The sequence below is a fragment of the Coffea arabica genome, chromosome 8c, assembly GCF_036785885.1.
Source record: "Coffea arabica cultivar ET-39 chromosome 8c, Coffea Arabica ET-39 HiFi, whole genome shotgun sequence".
NCBI lineage: Eukaryota > Viridiplantae > Streptophyta > Magnoliopsida > Gentianales > Rubiaceae > Coffea > Coffea arabica.
In genome coordinates this window covers 28,442,440-28,451,726 of record NC_092325.1, presented here as the reverse complement: position 1 = coordinate 28,451,726, position 9,287 = coordinate 28,442,440, and the positions used below count along the sequence as shown (strand labels likewise).

Genomic DNA, 9,287 nt, shown 5'->3' with positions numbered 1-9,287 from the left:
AGTATAGTATGGCCGACAGTAAATGCTAAGAATTTTGAGATTAAATCATCATTAATTCAAATGGTTCAACAATCTCAATTTGGATTTAATGCCGTAGAGGATCCAAATGCCACTTAGCCATATTTTTGAAGATATGTGCTACTATTAAAATGAATAGAGTTAGTGAGGATGTTATAAGGCTAAGGTTGTTCCCATTTTCTTTAAGAAATAAAGCTAAAATTTGGCTACACTTTCATGCTCCTAATATTTTCACTATTTGGGATGATTTGTCTAGAGCATTCTTGAATAAGTATTTTTCACCGGATAAAATGGCTAAGTTTAGAATGGACATTATTAGTTTTAGTCAACTGGAGAGAGAATCATTATATGAAACATGTGAAAGGTTTAGAGATTTGTTTCGAAAATATCCACACCATGGACTTCCCGATTGGTTAATCATACAAATCTTCTATAATAGTTTATCCTTTTCTACTAAAATGACTATTGATGCAGCCGCAAGTGGACTTTTGATGGCAAAATCACTCCAAGAATCTCAAAGTTTGATAGAGGAAATGGCGACAAATAATTATCAATGGACTAATGAAAGAGGTAATCCAAGGTACCAAGCAGGTATGATCGAAATGGATACTATCAATATATTTAGTGCCCAAATAAGTAATATAATGAAGTGTTAAGTAGACAAGTCGAATGTGGTTCAAGTTCATCTAATGTACATGTAACTTAATAAGTGTGTTGATCTTGAGCAAACTCAATTTATTAATAATTACAATAGGAATGTTCAAAATAACCCATAATCGAATACATATAATCCAGGGTGAAAAAATCATCCAAATTTTAGGTGAAAAGATCAAGACAATTCTCAAAGACCGGCTAATCCATCAGAATTCCAACCGAGACAACCACAAGTGGATACTAAATTGGGTTGGAAAATTACTGTAGAAAAGCTTGTCAAGGGCACTTCAGAGAGATTTGAGCGACTAGAGGGGCTGTTGGATCAATTGACCGGGATGTATAGAAACGTAGAGGTCCAAATTGGTCAAATTGTCAATTTTATTAACAATCAAAATCAGGAAAAAATTACTTAGTAATACGGAGGTGAATCCAAGGAAACATATCAAGGTCATTACTCTTCATAGTGGTAAATGATTAAAGGATCCTTCGGTGGAAGAAAATGAAGGGAACAATGAGTGTGAGAAGTAAGGAGATGAGCGAGTGGAACAAGAGATAAGCGTGAGGGAATGTAGTAGGGAAAAGTCGAAAGAAAATCAACCTTCATCCTCCACTACCATTCTGATACCTCTGGCAGTTCCATTTCCTCAACAACTCAAGCCAAATAAGTTTGACAAAGATTTTGAAAAGTTTGTCAAAATTTTCAAGTAATTGCATATTAATATTCCTTTCACTGATATTATTTTATAGATCCCTTTATATGCAAAATTTCTCAAGAAAATCATAATGTGAAAGAGAAAATTGGAGGATCACAAAACGATAGCATTAATGGAGGAGCACGGTGTCGTTATACAAAACAAGCTGCTGCCAAAATTGAAAGATCCGGGGAGTTTTTCTATACCCTACATCATCGATAACATTGAATTTTCTAAGGCATTATGTGACCTTGATGCTAGTGTATCATTAATTTTTTTGACTGTGGTTGGACAATTAGGTTTACATGAATTAAAACGCACTAATATTACTTTACAGTTAGCTGATCGGTCTATTAGATATTCATTAAAAGTTTTGGAAAATGTGTTGATTAAAGTTTAAAAATTCATCATTCCTGTGAATTTTATGGTATTAGATATGGAGAAAGATATTCTTGATAGACCATTTTTAGCAATTGTGGGTACTATCATTGATGTCAAAAATGACAAACTCAAATTTCAAGTAGATGAAGAAGAGGTAGTATTTAACTTGAAGGAAAAATACCATTCTTTTACTGGCCATGCTTGTTTCATTGGCACTATTGAAAAACTAACTCAAGAGTTGAATCAAGTCAATCTTGATTTTGATCCTCTTGAGCTTTGTTTAATGAGTGCAGGAATGTAGGAGGGAAATGATGAAGAAATTGAAGTATTGATCAAATATTTGGATTTTCAAACACTTTATAGAAGAGGTAATGTTTATGAGACTATTGGTCAAGGAAAAGGACTCCCCCTGTGAGGCCCCAGTCCGTTCGTAAGTCGATATTAGGGTTATTTGATATTCGGTATAGAAAAAATCAGGGTTTTATGGCTAGGAAGGAAACCCTAATTCGGTTGAACTTGAAAATCCTAGTTTACGTATTATGATTATAAGGTTCAAGCTATAGTTTATATTCGGTATTCTAGTGTGTGCCTTGACATAGGTAAATATAGGATTTGTTTTAATTACAAAGATTTAGTAAGTTTGAATGATTAACAAACCTCTAGTGTTACTATATTAGCAAGCTTAAGTGGAGTTTTATTTATCGCCCGCCTTTTTCCACATTTTCTTTATTAGAAAAGTTCCCCAGATAATTTTTATGAGTAAATAGAGTTTTTAGATGATTTTTCTAGTATCGGTTAGATTTTGAGAAAATAAGAACGTATATTGGATGTGGGACCCACTAGTGCGAAAAGTTCGGAAAAATTCGGCCAATAAGGTTAAGTTTCGGATATTGGGTGAAATTTATCGGGTGTTAAGAGATAAGTAGAGAGTGAGATTTGATTGATGGGAGAGGGAAAAGGAAGGGATAGGAATGCATTAATTGAGGTGACAAGTGTCACCATTTCATTGGAGAAGACTTATGAATTACTATTTCATTTTTTGACTTTTGACCAAAATTGGTTAAATATCTAAAATTTCACAAAAAAATCACCATTTTCTTTCACCTTGTGGCCGGCTCTCTCTCTTGCCAAGAAGGAAGAAAACTTCTTCAATCTTCAAGTTTTCCTCTAGCTCAAATCATCCAAATCAATCACATAAACTAGTTTCCATTCCATACAACTTTTCCATTTGGTGTTGGTGGTGAGTTTGGTGAAGTTTTTGGAAGAGCTAAGGTGGTCTACAACTCCTCTTCTCTTGTTTCTTAGGTAAGTGATGATTGACTATTCCCTTACACCTAATGATGCTTAAATTGTGCCTAATGGTAGTGATAGTGAAGCCTTTTGTGATTTATTTCTTGATTTGAAGTGATTTAGTAAAGTTTTTATTTTTTTGAGGAATTTTCTGGTTTATTGTGATCATGGTGTTGTGGTTGTTTATGATGGTTGATAATGAGGGGTTATGACTCTAGTGGATGTGAATTGTTGATAATTGCAACCAATTTTGGATTTGGATTGAAATGTGAAATGTTAGGGTTTCAAAACCCCTAATTCTGTCCGGTTTTGGATCATAAGGTTAGAGGCCGAATTGGACTTTGCTTAAAACATAAAAGTTGTAGGTATTGATGTGTTTGAGGTGCTTGTAAAATTTCAGGTCATTTGGATTAGTGTAGAGTGAGATATGTCGATTTTGTTGTTGCTGTTCTGGGTTGATCAGAATGCGAAAACTGCACTTTTAATTGGCCATTTTGACTGGAATTTCTTTGGTTTTAGATGTTGGTGTCTTCTGATGAAATATAGAGGAATGTCTTAGCTACCATATGCCTTTGGAATCAATGCATTTGGACTTGTATAGACTGAGTTGGACTCATTACAGTATTATGTGATTTGCAAACCTGTTTTGGTAATTCTGGTTTTGTATTTTGCATATTTGACCTAGTTGTGCTAGGATTTGGACTGAGTGGCCTTCTACATTGTTGTAGCCCTGTTTATTAGCTTCGAAACGGTGGGTCTTACACCCCCATCCGAAAACCGTAGTGAATTTGGTGCCATTACCGCATATTGAGGTCAAATACGGTTTGTGATCCTGTTTTGCGATTCTGGTATAGTGTCTTGCATTTTTGACCTTGTTACATTTAAAATTGGACAAAGTTTCCTTCTTCAACATTGTAGCCCCTTAAGTCCTGGATATTCCTGTAAATTTTCAGGTTAAACGGATTAGTATATCCTGAGCTATAAATGAAATACTCAGACCTGTTTTGACCGTCAAATTCTGTTACGTTTTTGGAATGTTTACGACTGGAACTTTGGCTTCACATTTGACTGGGTTACAAGCTGTTTGGGCTTGCGACCAAAACACCAAACTTATAGCCTTATATCAGAGCTTTCTAACGCCTTTGGAATTTCATGAATCGGATTTATAAAACCTGAGATATAGCCGAGCAAATAAGGCCTGGCCGTGAAGATGACCATTTTCTGGTCAGATCTGTTTTGGTCCTGATGACCAATTTCCGTTCCAAATTTGGATTGCTGACCTTCATGAAAGTTGTTCCATTTGGAATGAACTATCTAACTGCCAATTTTCAGCTCTTTTGACCATGTGTAGCATAGAAAACAGTTTGCACTCAAAACTGACCATTTGTGCATTGGCCAGATTTCGTAAGTGATTGTGTTTGGTTCATTTGGGACTGAAGCCTCCAGTTTCAGTTCTGGATGTCTTCATAACAGTTGTTGTTCATCCTTTAAGCTTCGATCTGGCATCTCATACGCCTTAATCCGATATTCGTAGCTCAACTTATGAGTAAACTAGAAATGAGTGTCAAATCTGCCGTTTCCGCTAACGGCCGTTTCCGTTTCCGTCCGTCATATTTACGTGCGCGCGTGTCATTTTTGCCGTTTTGCTTGTTTTAGGCACGATAGTAGCCGTTTGCGATATTATGTGACACAATCTTCTATTTCAGACGGTGGTGAGCTGGGCGGAACTGGTGGGGCCCACTACTAGCTGTTCATTTCGATCCGACTTCGTACTTTTGCTATTCCAGTTTCTGAGTAAGTATTCAGGCCAGTTTGGTGTGTTTTCTTTGCTATGTGTTTGAGATATGTGAAAAGGGTACTTAGGCGAGGGTGTACTTTATCGCACTCGACCTAAACCCTAATTTGAATGTATAATTGTACTTGGCATATGTATATGACCCTTTTGGAACCCAAAACCCTTGAGCTTGTGGCTCGGGGCGACTTTCGAGTAAAGTTTGTGAATTTTGTGAAGTTTGTGAGTTCGTGGGCCCGATCTAAGACCTGTATGGACTATTCGAGCCAGTTAGGGCTTGGTCGAAGTCAGTCCAACTTAGTCTGAGGTCACCAAGTTTGTAGGTTCATGTTATGAACCAATTTTGTGAATCCGGTTCACCGAGAAGGTGACCAAGTTTGTGACCCGAGCTTGTGACTCAAGCTCAAGTTTGTGATTTCGTTCGCCGGGGCAAGTTTGTGAGGTGACTGGCCAGTGAGAGTGATAAGGTGTCGGTGGGTGTACAAGTGAAGTTCTACGGACCATTGAGTGTGGTCGACGGAGTGTCGGCAGGAGATCACGCATGGCACATGAATTGGCTTTGGAGTCACCTGTATCCTTATTATGTGATGTTACTTTTCTGCTTTTGCTTTACTCTTACTGTGCAACTGTTGTTACGTGAAATTTACGCTATCGCCCCTGTTTACTTACTAAGCATATAGTTTACCCCTTTCCTTTTGTTTTCCTTAGCAGGGGCCGACGCGGGGACTTTTGGCTCGTATGCTAGTATAGTTAAATTGGCTTGTAATAGTTGAACAGTTAGGATGTTTGTTTTGTTTTGGTGGTTTGTATAAGGACCCTTCTTAGGGTCTATCTTCTGCTGGTTGTAGTTATAGTGTATTAGAGTGGTTTGACTCGAGACTTTTGAAGATGTAAATATAACTTTTGGGATTGTATATATTGTATATAGTGCTCTTTCGATTTATCTCGTTTTATTGCTTTAAGTTTTGAGTCCTGGCGCGAGTTAGGCAGGCGGCCCGCTGATACCCTTGGGTTCGCCCTTGGGAGAAGTTGGGTCGTCACACCCCCCACTTTCGGAGATTAAACTGCCAAAATTAGAACTCAAACCGCTTCCCAACCATCTAAGGTATGAATTCTTTGGAGAGAATAATACTCTACCGGTGATTGTAAGTGCTCACCTAGATGAGAAACAACGTACAAAACTGCTAAGTGTTCTAAGAAAGCACAAGAGGGTGATTGGATGGACAATCTCGGATATCAAAGGTATAAGTTCTTCTATATGTATGCATCGCATTTTGCTAGAGGACAATAGCAAATCAATGGTGGAAATACAAAGAAGACTCAATCTAAATATGAAAGAGGTGGAAAGAATTGGAATTCTCAAGTGGCTTAATGCAGGTATAATCTTTCCCATCTCTGATAGTATTTGGATTAGTCCCATTCATATTGTGCCTAAGAAAGGTGGAATCGCAATAATAATGGGTAAGATCGATGAAATGATTCCATCACGACTTGTGATTGGGTGGAGAGTGTGCATTGATTACAAAAAATTGAATGCAGTTACTAGAAAGAATCACTTTCCTTTACTCTTTCTTGATCAATTATTAGAACTTATAGTTGGCTATGAATTTTATTATTTTCTTGATGAATTTTTAGGTTATAACCAAATAGCGATAACTCTGTAAGATAAAAAAAAGATCACATTTACTTGCCCCTACGGCACCTTTGCCTTTAGAAAGATGTCATTTGATATATGCAATGCTCCTGCTATAATTCAACATTGCATGATGGCCATATTTTATGATTATATTGAGAAAATTATGGAGATTTTTATGGATGATTTTTCAATCTTTGGTTCATCTTTTGACCATTATTTTCATAATTTAGATTTAATTTTGCAGAGATGCAAGGAGACAAATCTTGTGTTGAATTGGGAGAAATGGTATTTTATGGTTCGTAAAGGAATTGTTTTAGGACACAAGATTTTTTATAAAAGAATTGAGGTGGACAAAGCAAAAATAGAAGTTATTGAGCGAATGCCACCTCCAAACAATGTCAAGAGAATAAGAAGCTTTCTTGGACACGCAGGTTTTTATAAACGTTTTATTAAGAATTTTTCTAAAATAACAAAGTCATTGTGTGATTTACTATGTAAAGATAACTCTTTTCATTTTAATGATGAGTGTTTAATTGCATTTGATAGGTTGAAAAAGGAATTGACTTCTGCGCCCATTATAATTTCACCGGATTGGTCGCTACCCTTTGAATTGATATGTGACGCAAGCGACTACGTGGTTGAAGCAGTTTTGGGGCAAAAGAAAGGATGCATGTTGTCTATTATGCTAACAAATTGCTAAACGAGGCGCAACTCAATTATGCTATTACGGAAAAGAAGCTATTGGCGGTAATATCTGCCCTAAATAAATTTAGATTCTATTTAGTAGGATCTAAAGTTATCATCTATATGGACCATTCATCTCTTAAATATTTACTGCATAAGAAAAATGTAGAATCTCACCAATCTAGTGAATTCTTTTATTGCAGAAATTTGATGTTGAAATTAAGAATAAAAAGGGATCAGAGAACCTTGTAGCAGATCACCATTCAAGACTGGAGTATATCCCGACAAATGGCCAAATTCCAATTAAAGAGAATTTTTTGGATGAATTTGTTCTAACACTTATCAATTCTCCATGGTATGCGAACTTTGCTAATTATTTAGTGAGTGGAGTACTTTTGAAGGGTTTTAATTTTCACCAAAAGAAGAAATTCTTACATGATGTTAAAAGTTATTTTTGGGAGGAACCATTGCTCTATAAGCATTGTGCCAATGGTATGATTAATAAATATATTTCCAAAAAGGAGGTACGTGATATTCTATATCATTGTCATAATTTAGAAATGGATGGTCATTTAGTACTTCTAAAATCGTAACTAAGGTGTGGCAATCGTGATTTTATTGGTCTACCATATATCAAGATGTTAGGAAGTATGTTAAAAGTTGTGATGTTTGTCAAAGAATCGAAATATCTTTAGAAAAATGAAATGCCCTTAATTACTTTCTTAGAAGTAGAGTTATTTGATGTGTTGGGTATGGATTTTATGGAACAATTTCCTAATTTTTTAATAATAAGTACATCTTAGTAGCCGTAAACTATGTTTCAAAATGAGTTGAAACAATCGCTTCACCTAATAATAATACTAAGGTGGTATTTCAATTTCTTGAAAGGAACATTTTTACTAGATTTGGTATCTCTAGGACCATAGTCGGCGATGAAAGAAAGCACTTTTATAATAAATAATTGATTCTTTATTGCTTAAGTATAGTTGTAGGTACCGTCCTCAAGCAAATGGACAAGCTTAGTTAGTCAATCGAGAGATCAAGTTTATTTTGGAGAAAATAGTGAACAAATCAAGAAAAGTTTGGGCAAGAAAACTCGACGACGCACTGTGGGCTTATCGGACGGGCATTTAAGACACCTTTGAGGATGTCGCCGTATCGATTAGTATATGGAAAAATTTGTCATTTACCTGTAGAGATTGAACATAAAGTATATTGGGTTATTAAAACAATTAATATGGATTTTATTCTTGCAGGTGGAAGAAGACAACTTGAATTGAGCAAATTTGAGGAACATCGACTACATGCTTATGAGAATGCCAAAATTTATAAAAATAAAGTCAAATATTGGCATGATAAGTATCTTATACCTAAGCAATTTGAGGTGGAGCAAAAAGTTCTCTTATACAATTCACGCTTTAGATTGTTTCCCGAAAAACTCAAATCAAGATGGTCCGGACCATTTGAAGTTACTCAACTCTTTTCTTATAGGGCCGTTAAGGTGATTAATGCAATAAATGAACAGTTCAAGGTCAACGGACAAAGATTAAAACCTTACTTGGTGGGTGAAATCATCCCTAAGGGACTTATATGTCCTTTGGATGACTCTGTTTTAACATAATAGAGTTTAAGTAGTAGACTCATGAGAATAGAGATACACTTAAGTGGATTACCCTTGCATTTCATGAAAGAAATAAGAGTAGATCTAGTTATTTACCATAAGAATAGGAAAAATTAGTATAGTTTAGGCCACTTCATCATGAGAATGAAATTTGGTAATATTATAAATGAATCCCTAATTAAACAAGAGGTAAATCTATTTATTTATATTTTTTATGTTATAAGTGGACTCTACATCCTTATACTCAAGTATTTTGTGAATTGTCTCCATTGTTACGTTACAAGTTATCTAGTTAAAACTAGTTAGATAGTAGTAATTACAAATTTTCTTGTTTTAATTGATTATTAGTCTAAATAATATAGTAAGTAAGGTCTTAGTACTTGTTAAGTTGCTCCCTGTGGGATCGACCCGATATTTGCCCTAAACTACTAATTTGATCTGTATACTTGCAGTACAATGGGCATATTTCGGAATTAAACTTATACACATATCAAACACCCGTCAAGACTAATTAGAGAA

The 9,287-nt window shown here is 35.5% G+C and overlaps 1 non-coding gene across 1 annotated transcript; it reads right to left on the bottom strand.

Moving 5' to 3' along the window:
* Positions 1-314: 314 nt before the first annotated feature.
* On the bottom strand, positions 315-421 carry LOC113723467 (small nucleolar RNA R71). The gene has a single exon (XR_003457026.1). It is a non-coding gene; the product is annotated as a small nucleolar RNA R71 (small nucleolar RNA).
* Positions 422-9,287: the final 8,866 nt, after the last annotated feature.